General features: G+C 33.1%; 1 protein-coding gene and 1 long non-coding RNA gene across 4 annotated transcripts in view; both read right to left on the bottom strand.

Annotated features, from left to right (window-relative positions):
- Positions 1-23,796, bottom strand: part of GRM7 (glutamate metabotropic receptor 7) — a 1,027,380-nt gene that overhangs the window by 38,401 nt on the left and 965,183 nt on the right. The window lies entirely within an intron of this gene.
- Positions 17,512-23,291, bottom strand: LOC116421747. Its single transcript, XR_004232256.1, has 3 exons — positions 22,705-23,291; positions 22,480-22,598; positions 17,512-19,321 (listed from the first exon to the last, which is right to left on the bottom strand). It is a non-coding gene; the product is annotated as an uncharacterized LOC116421747 (long non-coding RNA).

Below are 23,796 nucleotides of genomic sequence, written 5' to 3'. Positions count from 1 at the left end.
CACTGATGGCAGAGAAAATGGTCCCCATATGACTTTAGAATAAAAACCATTCTAGGAGCTTGAATATGCCCTTCTGCCCAATTAAGAAAGAGCACTATTGGATGGTATTTTTAATTTATATTAAAAGAATATAATTTATTTAAAAATGAATACATTAAAAAGAAAACTGGGTATAGAAATATAAATTACATGCACATATATGCTTAGATATAGAGATATAAGAGAGACAGTGCTACATAGTAATGTAATATTTATCTTAGAGTTAGGAATACATGGGTGTATATCTCTCCTCCAACATATACTGATTGTGACCTGGGGGGACAAGTAACAGTATTTTAACAAACTCAGGCAATTTTCTAAGACTAGGCATTGATAAAAGTTTCTAGCCTGCATTGTCAGAAGCAGTTTCTCTTCTAAGAGTCCCCCTTATCAATGAAATCATAGATGCATTCCCTATGTCATATAAAACTATAATGTGACATGATGGATAGAAAATAGAGAGAGATAAATAGATAAGTGGATTGATAGATTGTGTGTGTGTGTGTGTGTGTGTGTGTGTGTGTATGAGTGTGTGTGAGAGAGAGGGGGGAAAGGCAGGGAGGAAAAGAGAGGGAAGAAGGGAGGGAGAGAGGAAGGGAGAGAGGGAAAGAGGGGAGAGGAAGAGAGAGAGAGAGGAAAAAAGAGAGAGAGAGAGAGAGAGACAGACAGACAGACAGACACTGACTCTCAGTCTCAGGACACTTTGTTTCAAGTATAAACACATTTTCATGTGAGAGAAAAACAAAGAAATCTTGCTAAAACTGAGAACAGGTTCCCTGGAGAAGGAAGACAGAGGTTCAGAGAATATTTTTTCTGATGGATATAAAGTCAGAGACTTTTAGAAGCTATCTAATCCAACCCTATTGCATCATAGATGAGGAAACAGGGTCAAAGATAAGAACTAACTTACCAAGGTTACATAGGTGTACAGATGCAAATACTGTCTCCTCCTCTTAGTCTTATGATTTTTTTTTTTTTTTTTTTTTTTTTTTTATATCTGGACAGGTAACTTCTCAAAAGGAAAATAAGCAGAATGGATTTCTTGGGATTTGTTTAGCATCAGCAACAATTCGTTCATTGTCTGGAAACTCTATGGAAGATGTCACTATTTTATCATATCACTTGGCTTTTATCGATTTTTTCAAGGTACTAGTGGCCATGATCACAATACAAGTGTTCAGAAACCAGTCAATTAATTGTCTACATAATTTCCATAAGAGTTCTCCAAAGAAGAAAATTAGATGAAGAAGAGAAAGAGAAGGAGAAAAGAAGAAGATGACCATGATGATGACAATGATAATGATGATGAATAGGTTAACATCGCTAAATGTGGAAACTATATAAATAGCTTTCATTGGATAAATTTTGAAAAATTCTGAAAATTTAGAAAAAAAAAAAAAACAGAAAATGTTAGAGGTATTACATGTAGTAGGAAAAGCTTCTCCAAGGGAACCACACTTTTATAAAAGATGACAAGGAAAAATAACTCAAAGTTTAGAAGGACTGGCCTTCCTAAATAGTTATTTGATAAGGAGACGAGCACCAGTAGAAAAGAGAAAGGAAGCTTGGGAATTTTGTGTTAATAATAATAATTAAGAGTTTCTTAGCTATTTATGGTTTGTGAAGCACTTTCCATTATCCCATTTGAGTCTCAAATCAATTCTGTGGGATATGTCCAACAGGTATTATTATCCTCTGCTTGGGCTGGTCTCTCTTTCCTTCTCCCAGAACCCCTATATAAGGCAGGTGTCTAAGGCCATCCATGTCTCATTCCTCCAGGGATTACTCAGGGCTTTTTCTACCATTCTTCTCTTTCTCTTTGTCTTTCTTTCTTCCTCAATCCCCTTTCAATTTCCCTTTATGTTCATCTCCCCCACTGTGGACAACTAGGTGGTATAATTAATAGAGTGCCTTGCCTGAAGTAAAGAAGACTCATTTTTTCTGAATTCAAATCTGGCCTTAGATACTTAATATTCATGTGGCCAAAGGCAAGCCACTTATCCTGTTTGCCTCAGTTTCCTCAACTGTAAAATGAGCTGAAGAAGGAAAAGGCAAATTAATCCAGAATCTTTGCCAAGAAAATCCCAAATAGGATCACAAAGAATCAGAAATAACTTAAACTGACTAAACAACAACAATGACCCCTCCCTCCTTAATATAATGTTGGTTCCTTGACTATAGGGGACTCTCTATCTTTCAGTTTGTATTGCCAGGCTCAGTACAATGTCTGGCAAATGCTAAGTGTTAAATAAATAATTATTTATTGACTGACTTGTTATTAACCCACAGGAAAAATAAAACTAAATGTCTTGCTATGGTTAAATGACTGCTAAATATCAGATTTGAATTCACGTCTTTCTGACTCAAGTCTAATACTCTGCTAAAACATGTAATAATAAATAAGAGTTAACATTTATATTGCACTTTAAGGTTTATAAAATGCTATACAGGTTCATTTTATCCTCACAGTAACCTTGTGAGGTAGGTGATATTATTGTCATTTTATAAATTAAGAAATTGAAGCAGATAGAGGTTATGTATCCTGCCCAGAGTCATATAGCTAATAAGTTTCTGTATTAGAATTTGAATTCTGATCTTGTCTGTCTCACTATTCTATCCACTATAACATCTAGCTACCTTTAATAATTGTTACCTTTTGCTATCAGTATAAAGCATCTAACTTGATTGATTCCTTCACCCTCCTCACATGTGAATTAGAAACTTTGCCAAATGTTAGTGCTGCCTCAAATACCTTTTTCACCCTGCTTTGCCATTATGTCTTCATAACTATTTCAAGGAGAATGTGGTCACATCCATAGATACTTGAACTCACTATAAGGTTCTTAATTATTCCAATATAGCATAATTATTGTGAGAAGGCACAGTCACTATGGTAACAGCAGCTCATTTTATTTGAATTAGAAAGTATGTTGGTAGTCATATAAATATGAAATGTACTGACTGTTACTATAGCTTTGTCTAATGTTTCTTTGTCAGATGTATTAAAGGCCTGAGTGGTCTTTTGGTAAGAAAAATATATTTTTTGAAAAAATGTAGAGCACAAAAGCATAAGAGAAAGCAAAACAGAGAAGGAAAGAAAGAGATGGAGAAAAAAGGAGAGAGAATATAAAAAAGATAAAAAAAAAAAAAAGGAGCTAGGAAAATGGAGACCAAGAGGGAAAAGAACAGGGAAAAGAGGGAGAGAAAAGAAGAGGAAAAAAGAGGGAGAGAGGGAGAGTAGGTGAATGATATAAAATGTTCAAAGTTGACATCATTTCAATTTTATCTTTACTTATCTATTCTGTCTCATTAGATAAAAAGAAATGTTGCGGCATAATTATATTCTAGTTATGACTAAATGTTAATTTCAACTCAATTTCACATTCCTGGTCATTTAAAACTACTCTCAGCAGGTACAAAACACTTTAAAATTCATGCATAGAATAGATATATGTATGTATTTCTCTGAAGATTTGTTTTTCATTTCTGCAAGGAAAATGGCTTCAGGTGGAGGAGATAAAATGAAGGAGGCAGGGAAATTGGGATAGCTCTGAGGTGAAGAGAGAAGAGCTCATATTTAACAAAATGTCTGGTGACTTTCTAACAATTAGAATTGTACCAAAGTAGAATAAGAAATGATGGGACGCATCTCCTTGGTCAACTTCTGCATTTAGATCAGACATGGATCTATGGGAGATAAGAAGATCACAAAGAGGCATCATTGAGGACAGTCTCAACATATTCTGTGTCTGGGACCCCTTTGGCAATCAGATGATATAGTTAGGAACCTCTTCACAGGTAAAAAGTTTTTAAATGCATATCATAAAAGTCAAAATTATAAAAGAAATCAATTATATTCAAACAATTATGAACTTACATCGAAAACAATCATAAACTCTCTGAAATCTATCCACGGACACTTTGGAGATGCATAATATTTTGTTATCAAGATGTTGGAAAAAGGAAATTCTTGGACATCATGTTAAAAAATGCTGATATAGACAAAGAAGTGAAGAATGCTTAGGAAAAGTCTTGGACAACCCATCAGTTCATTGACTGCTTATTTACTCTACTTGTAAAAGGGCAACAAGAGTTAGAATATAAATCATAAAGGGTGATCATCCTCTCCTTCTCCTTTTATTTTTAACATATTTATTTAAAATTTTGAATTCCAAATTCTATCCCTCCTTACCTTCTCCCTCTTGAGGTGAAAAGTATTCAGGTATAGGTTATACATGGGTAATTATGTAAAACATTTCCATGTTAGTCCTTTTGTATGAGAAGATTAAAATATTTTTTTTTAAAAAAGAAAGGGAAAAATAGCATGCTTTAGTTTGTATTCAAACAATATCAGTTCTTTCTCTGGAGGCAAATAGTAAGAATGCTTCATTATTAGTCCTTTGGGATTGTCTTAGACCCTTGTATTTCTGAGAATAGTTAAGTCTTTCACAATTCTTCATCAAACAATTTGGTTATTATTATGTAAAACATACTTTTAGTTCTATTTGTTTCACTATGTATCAGTTCATATAAGTCTTTCCAGTTTTTTTCTGAAATCATCCTAGTTGTCATTTCTTATAGAACAGCATTCTATAACAATCATATAACACATCTTGTTTAGTCATTCCCCAGTTGATGGGCATCCTTTTGATGTCCAGATCTTAACCTCCACAAAAATAGCTACCATAAATACTGTTTTACAAATAGCTTTCCCCCTCCCTCTTTTGGATATCTTTGGGATATAGATTTAGCAGTGATATCACTGGGTGAAAGGGTATGCACAGTTTCATAATCCTTTGAGGATAGTTGCAAACTATCTTTGAGCAATTTTGATGAGAGTAAGTTTCACTCACTCCCTTTCTCCCTCATCTTCACTTCCACTATAAAAACTTTTTCTTGCCTCTTTTATGTGATATTATTTATCCCATTCTATCGATGCCTTTCTCTTTCTCCCAGTTTATTCTTCCTTATCACCCCTTAATTTTACTTTTTAGATATTTTCTTTTACATTTAATTCACATTTGTCCCCTCTGTCTATATAAACTCCTATTGCCTGAATAATGAGAAAATTTTTAGGTTACAAGTATCACTTTTTTGTGTATGAATATAAAGTTTAATCTTATTAAGTCCCTTATGATTTCCCTTTCCTATTTATCTTTTTATACTTCTCTTGAGCCTTACTTTTAGAAACTAAATTTTCTATTCAACTCAGGCCTTCCATCAAGGATGCTTGAAATTAATCTATTATATTGAATATCCATTTTTCCTCTGAAAAATTATTTTCAGTTTTTCTGGGTAGGTGATTTTTGTCCTCCAGAATATCATAGTCTAAGCCTTCATACACTTTAATGTAGATGTGGCTAAATCTTGTGTTAGAGTGACTGTGAATCCACCATATTTAGTCAGCAGTCATGAACACTGAGCCAATTGTACGGGAACCTAAAGATCATTCTGTTATACTCCCCCAATTTATGGGCTAGGAAACAGAGGCCCAGAGAAATCTCCCAATTTGATCAATCACAAAGGTTAGAAAATGCTATTAAATGTCAGATCCAAGATTCAAAGTACAGAGGATCAAGACCAGATTCAAGGCTCTTTCCACTGTGCCATGATGCTTTAAAGTAAATCAACTAAAGAATACAACATCTCAATGCCACTTCTCATAAACGGATGGCTCTGGAACAATTCTTGGATAGAACCTCAATCTTTTAATTTTTGATAAATGTCAAAGAGAAAAATATTCATTTAATCAAGGATGTATTAAAATAGTTTGATTATATATTGTACCACATGGAAAAGCTGGTAAAATTAATATTGGATTAATACTAGCTTGAAAAGTTAGGATCTTAGCATTAGAACTGGGAAGGACATTTTCATGGTTTGGAAGTTTGCTTTGTTTTGTTCTCATAGTGATATCTGAGAGAAGAAGTGCTTTGTAATCTGAACAGAAAAATTATAATTTGCAATTTCATCTGATCCTAGGGTCTCAACTGCCAATTAGTTGGCACAGTATATAGGGTGTTAGACTTCAAGTCAGAGATTCATCTTCTAGATACATACTGTGTGTCCCTGGGAAAGTCATTTAACCCTGACTGCCTCAGTTTCCTCATCTGTAAACTGGAAAAAGGCAAATGGCAAACCACTCTAGTATCTTTGCCAAGAAAACAACAAATGAGGTCACAGAGTCAGATTCAAATGAAAAAATTACTGAACAATCAACAAAATGATACTAATTATCTAATCTGTCTTACATAATTAGTCAAATAATTACTACAACGGTGCAAACTACTGAAGTATCAGTCTTATTCTTCCATGATCTGAAGCTTTTCCATTTTAAAAAATAAGAAAGAAACGATGAAAAACGCCTTGATTCTCTATTGGGAGGGAGAGCAGAACAGTTATTAATTATTAACTTTAAAGTTTTGTTGTTGTTGTTGTTGTTTTTCCCTTGGAGAGAAAGAAGAAAAAAATCACATGGAGCCACCAATTCTCATTGAAATCAGAAGGGATCATTTCCAATAAGGAGAACTAAATGTGCCTTCCACACATAAACTCATTTGAGGCCAATCCCCTGACAATAAAGTAGGATTGAATAATTGGTAAAGAAAATGCTTTTAAGAGAAAATTATTTTCAAAGTCAGGCTATTTTGTAGGCAATAGTTTAATGGGCATCAAGCCAGTGGATACAAAACTTAATGTAAAATAAAATCCTTCCCCCACTATTGCATAATCACATTCATAGATCAAAATCTTGTGTCAGTCTCACCTTCCTAAATACCAACAACTCCCAAGCAGTCTAAACAATTTCTTGCTTTCTTTCCCTGTGGGGAAGGGGGAAAAAAGTTTTCATTTTAGATATGCCCATGAGATTTTATTGATTGAACTTTCTGCCAGATGCATTCTGTTCTCTTAACATCTGTGGTAGATAAGAAGCAAGCTTTTATTTTGTTTTCTTCTTCCATTTTTGAAAGGGGAAAAATGTCATTTATTTGATGCAAGCTTTACACCTAAACCTATGATCTGTATTTTTCTTTTTCTTTCTTTCTTTTTTTCGGTGATATCCTACTTACATTCATACCAGCTGTTGGATGTCCTTAAAATGACATAATGCATTTCTCAGTGTCCTATCTTTCCAGCAATATGTGACAGATGTTTTGGTTTTGATGTCTTTAATATCCCTTCATCAGTACAGAAAAGGCACTTCTTAGTGAATTTTATTTCCATACAATGGATTGTGTATAATGATTTATCATGTTTAATCAGAAATTGCAACTTGCCTCCAAATAATGGGGACAAAGCACATATTACTGGATATTTATGACTAAATCTATTTACTATTTATGAAAATTCGGAAAGCTTAATAGTTGCCTTCAAAGCCAAACTGTAGAGCTTAGAAAAATCCCAGCTGTTTAAAATTTCAGATCATTAGCAGAATGCTTCAGGCTTAAGCATTATATTTGAATATAATTTTTAAAACAAAGCAGTCAAAGGCAATTTTTGTCTATTGCAAGCTTTCTCTGTAACAATGCAAGCTGAGGGCCTGGTGTTCTTTCTCCTAGAACTGCTGATGCCAATATGTTTCCACTGTGAAAGTCTAGTCTCCAGCTCCCCAGGATGTCATTGACAATCCAATGGTAACCTGAAGTACTGGGGACATTTTGCCTTTACTTGGAGCATAAAGGCTAGTGTAGGTAGGAAAGTTTTTGCTTGGCTCCAGTTGATGGTAGGCAATTTCAGCAGCTGGATAGAGCAATGACCCACTAGGGACAATGAAAGCATATTCCAAACAATTCAATACCCTGACTGATTTCATTCAAAAAAAAAAAAAAAAAAAGCACAGGAAAGTAAAAGCAGCAACTCTCAAGCCTTTCTAATACTTTCTTCTATAGTTGGATTACAGGAATGAGGAAGGGTACTAAGCACTGTCAGAATCCTAGTTCATCTTCTCAGGACCACATTGCCAAATACGCACATGATTTTACTTCCCCTTGGGACAATGTGTGGTGAAATATTCTATTTATTCAGATTTTTGTATTTCCATAAATGTTTCTGATGCCAATCTTTTGCTGGAGCACCATCAGTATCAAAGATGCTAGTATAGAGTTATAAGTTACACTATTAGGTCCCTTTTGAGTTGGGATTTACTACATTAAAATTAGCTGTAGATTTCATTAGGAGATAACTTGTTTCACATAGTTGTTGAGAAAGTTGAATTAAAGAATGCATGCAAAAGGATGTCATAAACACTCTATAAATCTGAGATTTTGCTACTGATAACAATATAGTCATGTTGATGATGATGATGACAATGATGGAATTTTTTTTTTTTTTGATGAAGCAATTTTCAGTCAAGTGACTTGCCCAGGATCACACATCTAGGAAGTGTTAAGTATCTGAGGTCACATTTGAATTTAGGTCCTCCTGGCTTCAAGACTGATAATCTATCTACTGTACCACCTAGCTGCCTCTAGTGACGGACATTTCTTATGTTTTAATTGGGCTTTTAGCATATTGAACTGCCTTCTCCTTTCAGCCTAGTTCACAGGAAATGTTCTGCCATGTATAATAGCTTTAACACAAAATAAACCTCAAATAGTTTGATAATTCACTAGACATTTATTAAATACCCTCTAAGTACCAGGCACTGTGCTAAGTGCTGTCATAAAAATAAGAAAGAGAAGTTCTTCCTCTCAGAGCTTACAATAAAATGGGTAAAGATCATTCTCATACACACAGACAGACACACACCAAAATAGTTAGGGATTTGGGGGAAAGAAACTATAATTAGGATGATGGTTGGTTGTTCCTTGGAATCATAGTCAAACAGAGAAGATGAAAAATGGAGTTTTCAGAAGATTATGAGCCCTCTTTGAAGGAACTCAAACAACTAGTACTGATTTTTCTCTCTTTCCTTAAAAATATTAATTGGAGATCAGTCTTTAATCTGTGAGATGTGCTATAGTGGGACATGAATATCTAATCTCATAAAGAGAAGCAGGTGAAAGACTTGGATTAAATGAATAGAGAAGAAAAAATATAATAATTCTCATGACCTTCTATATCTATTCACATATGTATCAAGAATGAGAATTAGGGGATGCAAGGAGAGCTGGAAATGCTAATGAAAGATGCAACATTGAAATAGCTGAAATTTATTAAAATAAATCATAATTAAAATGTTCTTTTGTATGGGTAGAATGTTATCAAAAACACTAGAATAGGAAAAAAGGGAGGAGTGGTAAAGTAAGCTTCTATAATACTTAGAAGAGTATGCAAACATTTTAGAAGGTATAAGAATGAAGAATGCCGGAACTGTTCATGTCACTACCCTCTCCTGCTCCTCATTTAATAATGACTCCTTTTCAGTATCCTTTGGTGATTTAGTGATCCATCCCTATTCATAAAGTATGACTATTCCCTAATGGCATCTAGCTACATTCTCCCCCTTTGTAATCTAAACAATGCCCCTCAATTCAGAAGACTTCTAGAACTATTGATCAAGCTCTAAACTAGTTCCAAACTAAAACTAATTTTAAATGAATCTAGCAGTCAAATGGCTGCTAGAAAACTCCACCTGAATATTTCATCCTCATCTTAAATTCAGATGCGAATGAACTGTTGTTGGGTCTCCTTTATATCCTGAAAGAAATATTCCTCCTCCAAATATCCCCTTTCTGTTGGGCACACCACTATTCTTCCTAATTTTTAGATTCACAAACTCAGTCATCCTTAACTCTTTCTTCTTATAGAAAGGCCAAATCTAATCTGTTGAAAAATCTTTTCAGTTCTTCATATAAACTATTAAAGATAACTTCACTAATTTCTTCTTCCTTGCTCATTGCACATATACCTTTTGAGTTAATATTCCTAAAAAATGGCTAGTCTAATCATGTTACTCCCCAGCACAGAAATATCCCTTATTGTATCTAGAATAAAATACAAACTATTTACTGACATTCTAAACCTTTCACCACCTGGATTCAGCCTATTTTTCAAGACACTTCACATAATTCTTTTACATGCTCAGTTCTAGCCAAAATGTCCTATTGACTGACCCCTAAACTCAATATTCTATCTCTTACCTTCTTCCTTTGAGCAGACTTCCCTCAAGCCCAAACATCTCTCTTTCTTCACATTTGCCTCTTATAATCTATTATTACAAAAGACAGTGACTTTCTTTTGAATAGCCCCTTATCACGTAATGTAGAGGATAACCTTAGTCAGATATGAATTGAACTAGACAAATAAATAAATGGATAATTTTTAAATCATTTAATAAACACTTTCTGTGTGAAAAGCACTGTGCAATGAGAAAACAAACAAAAAAGTATGATAGGCACTACTCTCAAGGAACTCACATTCTAAGTCTAAGAGGTTGCAGATGTAAGTTAGACATAAACCATTGGCACTTAGGTTTTGGTGGCAAAGTTGGTGGTAGATGATGAATGAGATGAGGTGAGATCTTTCAAGACAGTTGTGAAAATTGAGTAAGGCTTCATCTATTTCAGAGTTGGAGTAGGCCTGAAGGACTTTAAGCATCAAGTCAAGGGCATACTTAAGTCCCCTCCCTGCTATCCCTTAAGGGCATACTTAAGTCCCCTTGTTATCCTCCCATGATATCAGTGTCTTTCTGTTTAGGTCAAATATGGGCAACTATGTTCTTATTGGTCAAGTTCAATTTCTTGGGTAGTTCCCGCATTTAGAATGTAAGATCCTCAGCTAATAAGGATGAGGGTCAGTGGTGGGAGGGGGTATTTGCGTTAGGGATAAAAATGTTGACCCTGCCCCCTACGGTGCTTCCTCCCTTCGTTTGTCTGCTCGATGGGTGGGATGCCCGTAAACTTTGCTTTGCTTCTAGATAACTCTCCAGCTTTTTTTTTTTTATTAAATGCTGTCTGAACCACACAGGTGATATTTTAATTGCCACTGAAATTCATTCTAAATCTGAAAATATGTTCTTGTGTAAATTAGATATTTAAGCTTCTTAAGGGTAAGAAATTATTTCCCTCTCTTTGGATCAACAGTTCCTATCATAGTGATGTGGGAAAGATTCCAATCTTTGATTCCCAACCCCCCCAGTTAATGTAAATTACCCTTTGACTCACAAATCCTGGTCCCTTTGAATTCCAATAGAAGATCCAGATCCAGCCAACTTTGGGGCTACACCCAAAAGCCCCTTGAGCTAAGTCTCCTATTATAAAAGGGCCATGCTGGGAACCCCTCTTTGCAGAGATTCCAAACTTGCTAGCCATGTGAGGACTCTCTGTCCACTGGACCCTCTGTCCAGTGCCCTCCTTATCTCTATCTTCACCTATCTCCTACTTCTAAACTCAATAATAAACCTCTTTTATCAATTTAGCTCTCCGGCTAATAAATGCTTTTATTGGGGACATGCTGCTACTAGACCTCATTTACCGCCGTATCCTTGTGCCGAATCTAAGGGGGTTGCAGGGGAGCTCTGTTTGACTCCCTGTACACCAAACCTGCCACTAGACCTCAACTAAATCCTAATTTCATTTAGGTACCCCAAATCTAGACCTCAACAATAGTATCTTCCATGTGAGAATTGCTTATTAAGTGTTTGTTGACTGAAATCCATATTTTTCCCGATTAATATCTCTTTGAAATGATTCCTTAACAGTGATACATTGTTTGTTTAAAAAAAAAAATAAAGATCAAATTTAACTTACCCTAAAAAAAAGAAAAAAAAAAAAAGAAATGATCCCTTATTTATTCTTAGGTTATATACAGTAGTGATGAGATACATGGAAGATGCTACCTGTGATTCTTTCAGAGTGCAGGACAGAAATATTCTAATAGGAGTGGGAGAATGAGCAGATTGTCCTTGATGCTCTTTTTGTTGGAAATGGAATGCAGGTAGTTACTCACCTCAATTTACCATTTGTTAGACAGACAAGATTTTGTTTTATAAAAGTAACTTTCTACTTTCAAGGATTTCCAGTCTAGTCTGTTAGTCAAGGATCTGCAATTGATAATCAAATTTTGGAAGAGACTTCTTTTAAGATGAGCAACTATATTTCTCGCTTATTGTGGCTCAAAACCATAAGGTTAGAAGATTCATTGATTGTAGGAAATGATTTTCTCAAGTGATGATATAGAGGAAAAAAAAAACCTACAAAAGGACTAGGTCTGATGCCTTCTTCTGGCAAAGTCTGTCCATTATGCACTCTGATGTTAGAAATCACACATTTGAGATAGCCTATGCTTCTCCACTAGTATTTGGCTAATCAGCAAACAGCAACTCAACAAAAGAGCTGCCTTAATGAATTAGGATTAATACTAGCAAAATGGAAATTTTGAGCTACTTAACAAACATTGAGGTAAGTGAAATGGCAGAGAAAAATGGGAAGATTAGCAAAAATTGGTTATTGGAATTCAGAAATTAGATCTGATTGATTATACACATGTCCTCATCTTTACATTAGGTATATTGATATCCAGGATCACTTTTTCTCAGTGACTGAATACTATTATTTATGAATTGTTAAAAGCTTGAAACTATTAGATTTACTTAGGCTTCCAAGCTAATATTCCCCCCCAAACTTTCATGACAAGGAGAAAGATAACAATCTGTGTGGATGATAATAAAAACAGGTTGTAAAGTATAAAGGGAAGTTAGGCAGAAATGTGGGTAAGTGTTGTCAAATCCTGAGTTCAGATCCAGTTTCAGACACTTAGTAGTTACATGATCCTGGCAAAGTCACCTAACCATATTTACCTTAAAATCCAATATCTTTGTCAAGAAAATTCCAAATGGGGTCATGAAAAGTTGAAATCTCCTGTTGACATAAAAGAATTCAGAAATCTAGCAGATTTTGAAAAGGAATACCATGTAAAGTTATTGTCTGAGTCAATTTACCACCTATTAATATGTAAAGGTAACACAACTGTAGTTTAGAATGTAAAAGAAGGGCTATTACTATTGCTGTGAATAGTGGGCAAGTAGATCTTTTCCTCAGGAAGATTTGAATTAATAATGATAGAAGAAATAGTCAAGGAAAACATGATAATGTTATAGCTACAGTTATTTGAGTGATCTAGAAATTTCCCTTTGGTGGGTGATTGAGACTGATAGCTGTTTTTGTGCCAGATCCAAATTATCTGGAATTGGAGTGGTTTGACTTCAAATACTTATTGCATAGTATACTGATACAACCTATACTGTGTATCTGATAAAGATAGCCAAGACTACCTTTTTCTTCTAGAGACCTAATAACGATAAGTCTAGGTTGTCATAAACATTTAATTTGATAGATGTTACAATTAGGTATTCTGCAGGAGAAACACAAATATTGCTAATATTTAATTGGTTCTCTTTAAACTCAAAATTTTATAAAACTGATGATCTTACATTTTTTTAATGTCTTTAATAAATGCTATTTTTTCTAGTTATGGGCCAGTTCTGAGATTGCACAAAGATATGCTTGTTTGTTTTTTAAAGATGATCAGGAATGCTAATTTCTATATATGAATAGCTTCTATTTATTTCCTTAACTTTTGAACTTGACTTCATGCTTTGTAAAAAGATAGTATATCAATTATTTTTGCACTGTTTATAGATACGTGGTGAAATGAAGGCCAGATATTATGGACATAAAATGGCTCTAGCACAAGTCATATAATGTTAACAGACATTTTTCTGAGTTTATCTTTTTATAAAATGTACCCAATTGTGGAATGAATAAATTTAAAGACTTGTAAACACTCTCTGGAACTAGATAGGAAAATAAAATAGTTCAGAAGAAGGGAAAAAAGAAATAAAAGAAAACAAATACCTCCTTCAACTGGATTTTATGACAACATACATTATAATGCAATCTTCCATAGAGAAAAAAGAAAATGTTTTTATAGAAAAGTGTTTTTGTTCTCATTGGCCCAGACCTGGAATCTTGGTATACAGAACAGAACTCTATCAATGTAGATGGAAAATATCCTATAACATAACTTGGGGAATTACTTAGTGTCTCATACAACTAAAGAATTAATTAAATTGCCCAAGGAAACACATAGCCAGTATGTGTCAGAGATGGGATTTGGACCCATTTTGTCCTGATGCCAAGGCGAATGTCTTATCCACATAGTTACTCATTTCTTGACTATATAAAAACAAGATAGGTTTTAATCCTTCATGACCCTATAATCTACTATCACAATCAAATTATATATATAAAAAAAAAATCAAAGGGAAAGATATCCTTTGTATCTGAAAAAAAAACAAAAAAAACAAACTCTCAAAACTACAGGAGCCTCCCTGTATAGTGTAGCTGAGAAGTGAGAATTATATAGAAACATTCTTAGTTCTAGGCAACATGTATAAAAAATCCCTTTTTAAATTAACCGCAGCAATTGGCTGCAAATATTGCTTTATCTTCTCCACCTCTTCCCATACCATTCTTTTGGACATTCTCTTAGGGGGCATGTTTGAAATAGTTCATTACCATTACATTAAGCTGGTACATATAATTAACCAGAAAAGTAGAAGATGATATTTAGGTTTATACAAATGGTTAAAAATCACAGATTTTTAAAAAAAACAGATTATCATGTAAATGTTTATCAGTATACTGAGTGAAAAATTTTCATCAAGGAATGATGAATGAAAAATTCATTAGGGTGAAGCATTTGAAACAATTTGAAGAATACATTTTATGCAATATAATGGAATTTCTTTAAAGAATACTCATTTATGGCAAAAATGGAACTTTGAAAACGTGCTCCATTTCTTTAAAAAAATTAAACACTGAAAAGTAATTATAGGTAAACAACAACATGACATCAATGTTGAGAGCCTTTATAAATAACTCAAGATTATGGATTCTTAAACTGGGTAAAACCGAAGCACCATTTAGTAGAGTTTCATAAATGGGTTCATTTGAACCTGAACAAAAATATGGCAGATCCAATGAGGCAACATGTACTCTGCAACAACAAATATATAGAGGATAAATAAAATTTAATAACACTTATTTTTCTATTGTATTGCAATTTGTGAATATTCTAGGTTTTATCAGAGAGAATGGACACCTCAGCTAAGTAGTTTGACACAACCAATGTTTATTTTAGCTCACAATCACAGTATATAACTGGTACAAAAAAAAAAAAAGACTCATGAAATATTATAGGATGTAAATCTCTGTCTTCTTCCAGCATTCCTAAAGGGAAAATAGAGAAAAAATTAATGAGGCATAAAGGTCAATGACAGTCTAGCAATATTAGAAATGAAACATTATTTGAATAAATGATAACACGAAATTATTAAAATGCAATTGGTATCAACCTCTCTGAGCCTTATTCTTAATCTATAAAATGGGGATACTGGTACTACTTATGACATAGAGTAGTTGTTTTCTTTTTTTAAATATACTTTAAAAACCTTGAGATAGTCTAGATAGTTATTTTTGTAAAACATCCATAATAGTGATGTTGAAGCCAAAATATGCCATTTTTATTATTTGATGCTAAAACAGTTTTATCACAAGTCATTTTGCTGATAATTTCCATCTTTCATCTGTTTGTTCCCCTCATGTCACCATTAAATTGCACAAAAAACATTGCCTCATTTGGAATCCTGCCACGGTTTCTTAGGCTATTTTTCCTGGGTGTCTCTTGCTCTTTTATGAAACAATCTAGAATATGTTCTTCTATCATTCTTATGCATAAGACTTTACAAATAATTTTATTAAAATAATGGCCATTATACCCTTCTTGTTAAATAGATTTAAGTCTTTACTAGTTAGGATACTTTTTTAGGCTCTTTGGGTCTCCATATTATGATGATTGATTTCCATTTTTAATGCCATATATGACACTGGTATTGATATTTTTTTCCTTCCACTATTTATTATTTATCAGCGTCAATAACAATTTAAATAGGAGAAGCTAAAATTGTTTTGCTTGCATACCATATGACTTTCCTATTTTATTCTTTAACTTATTTTTCAATTTTTATATTGATCTAAGAAGTTATATTGATTATTGAAAGACATCTGATTCACAAACAACTTCAACTTCAGTTGTCGAAATGTAATCAATTTCATTTTTTTTTTCCTGTGATACAATGGCTAGGATTTTCTAATTAATTTTCTTAAAGAAAATATGAGAAGAAGAGGATGTAGATTCTAGGCAGTTCACAAATTTTTGGTTTCTCAAATTTTGTAGCATTCAATGGTATTTTCAAATATATTTTTTCCATCATTACTAATGGTTTCTTTGACACCAAAGTTATCAAGAATGCAAATAAACATTAATTTAATTTGTTTTAATTTCTAAAATTCTCATCACCATTTCTCTATCACCTTCTGCATCAGATGCTGCCAAATAAATTATTTTCATGGTGGTGTTTTATGCAAATACTTATGAAGATTACAATATGAGATAATTATCTATCCCTGGAAATGATTTCGTTTGGCATTAATGACAACTTTTTGACTCAACTTTCCAAGGATAATTTTTACTTCTGAAATAGCCATTTTCCCTAGTGGCTTCTGGCCAGACTCATAATAAATTTAACTCTGTCAATTTCTTAATTTGCCTTTCCATCTTTTGTCTTGTGTGTTTATATTGAGAAAGTCTATATTGATGTAATTCAGGTGACATAATATGTTTATTGTAAAAACAATGAGTGCCATAAAGTAAGGGAATGTTTACTGATGATTTAAAAGTCTACTTTAATCACTTTCTGCCTCATTTTCTGCTATCCTACCATTGCAAATATCAATACAGAAAGCAAAATGTCTGCATAGGCTTTCTGCATCTTTTATATTTGCTTTCTTTTTTTTGTTTTTCATGGCCAATTAATTCATCACCAAGCCTAATGTTTTTTGATGGTAGAAAACTCCAGATTATTTGTTACTTTGGCTTAGTCTTTGAGAAAACAGGACCAGTTATACCTGCAAAAGGCATCAAAATAAACCCTTATGGGAAAAAAAGTGTTGTGATACATGCTGGTCCTTTTTTTTTCTAGGAGAGGATTGGAACCATTAAAAGATCTGCATAAGGTCCTAAATACAGTGTGTATTAAGATGTTCCATCATTATAATAAACAACTTTAGCAAATGCATCTTCCCTCTCTTTTATGCCTCACTTGGTAATTATAATAAGAAGGTCATTAAATAAAATCGCATCTAATGTTAAATATTTATAGTTATTTTTATTATTTTAGCATATGGGAGACATTACATTAGAAAAGTCTTTAAGGCCATCTTTTGCTCTAATTAAATTTATTTTTATTTAACCACAACACATAAAATATTGCATTTAGTTCACTATTATGAACTAATATGATTTTCTATAGAATATCATTTGAAAAACTCTTCCACTTCTCTTCTAATATTTCTAAAACATGGCTTCAAAGTGGGTATAGAATAAATACTACACATGGGATTTACTAATTATTAAGATTTTCTTAATTATCTTTTTTTATATAAAGACTATTTGTATTTTTTTCACGATTTGATATTTTGTCTTTTTTCAGATATTTTGAGAATCAGTATCCCAACATCCTTAAAATTTATTTGGCTAGAGCATTTATCTGTTTTTTGTATAGTTAATCTAGTCTTTGTGTCATCTGGTCTAGACTTTACTGTAATTGTTAATCTCTGTTACATCTCGGGGTCTGTAGGAGTCTTTATGTTTGATTTAGTGTCCTGTTTCTATCTATTGATCTGAACTAATGTTGTCCTTGACCACTATATCGGCCAAAAGTTCAACTATTAGTTGAAGAAATTTCTATGATCATCCAGTCCTGGCAATTGACTTTTGCTGATTGTATTTTTTGACCTGTTTATCAATTTAGGCTCATCTAAAGTTTATTTACACACCATATCTTCTTCTAATTATTGCATTTTTAATTTGGTTTTGACTTTTAGTTTGTGCTCTTCCAATTAGATGAACTGGTGGTTCCAAAATTATTTTGGAATTAACTTCCACAATGATTAGGACAAGTAACTATTTCCTGTCTCTGACAATGTAATACATTTTATTTTATATATATATTTTTTATGTTTATCATGTTCAATGTTTTCTCTTTTTAAAGAAAATGTTCATAACATATAGTGTTTAGATTACTGTGTAGAAGCATCTGATTTGTTCCTTACTCCTGCAATGTTTTCCAAAATACTTTTTATTGACCATGCCATATTACCTTTTGGGCTTAAATCACAATGTTTGAAAGAATATTTCAGATCATTTGGGATCTTACTGAGTTTTTCATCAGGTTTTTATGACTTCATATCATTTGCCAGAGTTGCTTGCTTGTAACTTAGAATTTTATTCATGGTAGTCTTTTTTTGTAAATGCTTACAAAATTTCAAGTCAAGATGACTGTGTCCCATAAAATAATTTTTCTTGCTACTTTTGGATGCATGATAAAAACAAATCTTGCTTTTTTTCCCAAGTAGAACTGCATACCATTCTTCTACACCATAATTTATTTTAGTTTTATTTTTATTACACTGAGGATATCAGTTTTAATATAACTCAGTTCCCTTTAATACTACATCCCCTCATTGGAAACTGAACAAAGAGCTCACATTTATTGTATTAATAAATAGCTTAAAATGTAGAGTCGGACTAAAAATAGTTATTATTATTGTGACTGTTGTGACTGTTACCACTGCTATTTATTTTTCCTTTTGAAATAAATTCCTAAAGAGTCTTAATTATGGGGAAGAGGAAACTTTGTTAGTTCTGCCACCAGTCCCAGTATGAATCTAGAATCAATCAGCTTCTTGGAAATACTTCCAGACAATCTTTACCTAGGCATCTATCTATAAAGTTATTCTTAATTCACAGGCCACTTTTGGGAGTGGGGAGAAGTCAATTTTCTACTTTAACTTCTCATTTTATCTTCTCTAAGTGGCAACTTTCACTGTCCCAGGAGATTTTGTAGTATTTCTTCTACTTTTTATTCACTCAAAGCAAACAATGTTCCCATAACAGGAAAAACCCTTTTTGGCATGAGCTGGCCAAAGAGCATCCTTGGACCTTTTGGATTGATATTTTCACTTTGTTCAAAACTGCCTTTATTACTCTAAATATTGCTAATTAATTACATGCAGGTCACAGGGGGTGAACCTTGTTTTTTACAGACGTCACTTCCCAGTACTTACTAAAGGTGGAGGAGATATGCTCTTTGACAGTAACCTGACTTTCCATCCAGAGCTGATCCTCACTGGGGTGCGTTCAGCCTGAACAGAAACAACAGCTCATGTCACTGGCTGGACTTTGATAAACCGGGGGGAAATTAAAATGCAAATTGAATCTGCAAATGGAACAAAAAAAATGAGGGGAAGAAAAATTAAGTTCTTAGAACAAAAACACGGCACTTTCCTGATAAGCCAAGGAGGCCAGCTTAATCAAATTTTCAGCTGACACAGGTAGTAATGACCCTCGTGACTCATGTCTTTGTTGCATTTTGCTGAGACAGAGCTGGAGAAAGTAGGAGAAGGTGTTGAGACTATATCAAGAATTATCTTTCTTTCATATTGTTGTCCATGAGAACTGCCTTTTAATATCAGCCAGCTCTTTTTGTGAGTTTAATTTTCTTTGGCTTTGTTCCCATGCCAAAGACCATCATTTTATGTTTAGCTGTCTGATGTTTATAGCAATCTATGCATCTGAAAACATGAGTTTAAGCCCTATGGGAGGGGAATGGTGGGAAAATTACCACTTGCAGCAAGTCTACAGAGAGACTTCTTGTAACCTACAAACTTGGAAAGAAAATTAGGCTCCTAATCATAGGTACAGATAGTGCTTTCCCCGAGAGAAAAAAGCTAGTGGGAGTACACCCTCAGAATATACTAGTCCTTGCCATGTGTATGTCTATCTTCCTAGTTTTGGGGTTGCATATGGGTAGAGTATGATAGCCTAAGCAAGAAAGGCCTGGGTGCATGTTGTGCCTATGACATTTAAAACTGTTTATTATGGACAAGTCATTTATCTTCATCTATAAAATGAACATAACTCTTTCTTCAAAAGTTGTAATAGTCCAAAGTGATATTTTTGAAAAAAATGTTTTACTCATTCTAGTAAGATAAGCTCAGTTGACCGACTTGAGGAGAGAGAATTTTTTTTTTCTTTGTCTTCAAATTAACTACTCCAGTGCTTACATAGAGTAGGCCAAGAATAAAATAAATCCTTGTAAATCTAAAGTAATTAATGTCATTCAATTCAATTAACAGCCATTTATTCAGTGCCTACTAGGTGCCAGGTACTGAAAGGAGAGCCTGAGTGTATGATTTAATTGGCATAACAAGACTCTTTTTACTAATGTAAATCAGCAGCTTCACATTATATTATAATCCCAGAATGTCACCTGGGGATGCTAAGAGGTTAAGTGATTTGCTCAGTTTCAGAGAACCACTCTGTGTCAGAGATTAGCAGTGGTGGAACTTGCTCCTTCATCCTTCTGACCTCACTCCAGCTCTTTATCCACTATGCCATGTGCTGCCTTTCAGTTTCTAAGAGCACAAAGACAAAAACTGAATAACTTCTGCCCTCAGGGTACTTAGATTCTTTGAGGGAATACAAACACACAGCATAGATACAGATAAAGAAATATAAAATACAAGTAAAGTAAATGCAAAGTAATTTCAAGTCAGAAAAGTACTGATAATTAAGAATAATCAAGAAAGATAAGGTAGAAGATGGCACTTGAGTTGAGATTAAAATGGAGCTAGAGAGAAGAGTGAGAACATTCTGGATATAGAAGATAAACTATGAAAAGACAGGGGTGGCAGATGAAATTCTGGTATGAGAAACATCCAAGAAGATAGCTATTTTGTACAGAATATCATAAATCCAAAGGGTCGAATTACTTGTAGCAAAATTAGGTATATAAATCACCAATGAGGCTAAAGACATAGAATACTGGATCTAAAATTAGAAGCTCATTTATAGGCTATCTAATCCAATCCCTTCTTTTAATAGATGAATAATCTGAAACACAGAGAGGTTAAGTGACTTGCCCATAAGCAACCCAGGTCTTTTGAACCTGAAGTTTTGTTATTTACTCACTATTCCATGCAGAATTGACAGTAATCTCTGTAAGAGGTAAACTTTAAGATCTCTTGTACTATGATTTCAACTGGGATTAACTATTATGAGGAATTGCAGAAAAAACCAATTTATTATTTTTTTCCAGTCACTTGGTTTCTTTTCAGAATGAAAGATTAACTACCTGATTAAACTGAGTTTTAGTTAGATTAGGGAGACCAAAGGTTTTGTTGTTTGCTTTTTGTCTGTTTGTTTGTTTGGTTATATATTCTTTACCTGAAAGAATGAGTTTGGTTCTTTGATTTCATTTGTGTACACAATACCTTAATCACGACACCATATTTATATCTGTAAAGATTAACTGAATCTCTGTACTATCCTTATATCACTAAGAAAATTTTAGAAAAAATATTTCTCCTTAAAAAGCTGTCAAGTATGTATCCAACCAGCAAGTCCCTATCTGACTTTATCACAGAAATAAATCAAACAGAATGAGCCTAAAAGTTCTATTACTGCCCTGCTGAGTGACTGATGACCACATCTCACTTTTACCAAATAAATAGATTCTAAAATAGTAGAAATCTAAAATTGGGAGACAAATAAAGCTAAGGAGTTGGATAAGAATAAGAAATTGGCACTGAATTTATTTTTTTCACAATGTTGCTGAGAGAGATGCATTTTGCAAACCTTCAAAAAATACAATAATAAATTGTTGACATACAGTTTTTAATTAATCACAAAGCACTGTGCATATCTTTTTTTTCAAGTTAACTTATCTTTTTTTTTTCATTTTAACTTAAAATTGTTTAGCAACAATCTTATGAGGTAGATATTAAAGGTATTATTTCCCATTTTCAGGATGAAGAAACTGAGACTCAGAGAGATTAAATGTATTTGCCCATATGATTAGGGAGAAACTAAATTTGAACTTGTCTTCATGAAACTGGTACTTTGTCCACTAAGCTGTACTGCTGTGTGTTATATTTTCTTTATTTTTTTTTTTTTTTGGACGATGATCTTGATAACAATGATGAATATTTAGAGCCCAAGTAACCATTTAAAATAATTCAATAGAAGAATTCTTGCATTGAGTGAGAAATTATATTAACTTTCAACTTTAAGTTTTTTGATTGAAGAAAATAAGAGAAAGAATAACTCAATATAAAAAAGAAACAGCATATAGAATTACCTTTGAGCAAATAGGCACTAAAATTTAATGGTTTCATTAAGCTCCTAATTTTTTTTTCACATTATTTCTTTAGATAAAGACAAATTTCTCTCAATATCTCAAGATTTTTTTTTAAAGAAACTCATTTTATGATGAAGATGATGGGGGAAAATGACTACAACTTATAGTAATCAACCATCAAATTATATGCAATATAATATGTGCATAATTTAATAGGGGGCATTCATAACACTTACGAATATTTGGATTTCCTTTGAATGCTGTTCTTCTTCTGCAGTTCTGGTTAGTTCAGCTAAATCATGCATTGATGAGATCTGTTCACACCCTTAAAGAGCTGGACAAGCCCGAAATTACTCTGAAATAGGGCCGAGATATAAAGATAATTTGAAACTAATCTTATACTTGAGAGGAAAAAAAAGAAAAGACTACAAAGAGATCATAAAGAAGGAAAAAATGATTACCTTTGAATCCTTGAGAATAGATAATTAAAAATGTTTCCAAGTTCCACTGTACGACAGAAGATCTGCAAAGTTGAGTAATGTCTTTAGTAGGCAGAAACAAAATAGAGACAACATTGCTTCGTTATTGAGAAGATATTCCCATAGACGTTAGAAGAAAAATGTCACAAGAATAAATGGCTCTTTAAAAAAAAAAGCACACTGGTTTAAAAGTGATATGATTGTCATGGATTAAAAGTCATTAAGCTCTGATTGCTTCTTTTTAGAGAAAATGTATGCAACAATTATAAAATTATACAATTAGATATTAGTAGAGAATGTAGCCATTTAAATGTGAGGGTGACACCATTCTGCAGTTGAAAATATATCGTGCTATGCAATTTAGAAGAAAAATATTATAAATTTTATACTATTCCCTGTGAGCATTCAATCCATTTGATACCTGTTTAAAGGGCATGAATAAATCACAATCTTATTATATTTGCCTAGGCAGTCTACATTATGCTTAAATTATATTTCATTGATTTTCTAATACCAAATATCATATCAGGAAAAAAGCACCAAAATAGATTTTTTTTTAAAGTCTGATAATATGATTGCCTTTTACAAATTAATTTTATAATACACTATAGATGATGGAGTAGTTTTTTCCCCTTCTTTTTATAAAATGGTTTAAGTGGCTGTTAATCTCAATCATTCAAGGTAATATCCATATCGATGCGATGAGAAATCAATTTAAGTATTGAATGGCCTTAAACTCTTAGATTTGAACTATAATTTGAATGCTCATTCCAGCCAAAAGAGACAAAGTATCAGTGGACAAGTCACAAAATTTCCTTGGGCCTTCAATTTTTCAACTACAAAATGAAGAACTTGATATAAATAGCCTCTGAGCCCTCTTCCACATCTAGATATGTAATTTAATAATGCTTAGTGAAGAAAGTGATTAGGTGAGGGCAATTCTCACATTATTTTATAAAATATATAGGAAAATTTATTCTCTTAACCTAGAAGATACAGGCTTTTTAAGCAGACTTTTAGGTACTTTTCACTATTTACACAAGGTAGTTTTTTTTAAAAAAGACTAGTGGTAAG

The sequence above is a fragment of the Sarcophilus harrisii genome, chromosome 1 (genome assembly GCF_902635505.1).
Source record: "Sarcophilus harrisii chromosome 1, mSarHar1.11, whole genome shotgun sequence".
NCBI classification, from domain to species: Eukaryota; Metazoa; Chordata; class Mammalia; order Dasyuromorphia; family Dasyuridae; genus Sarcophilus; species Sarcophilus harrisii.
The sequence above is the reverse complement of the archived record's forward strand: the minus strand, read 5'-3'. Positions and strand labels throughout refer to the sequence as shown.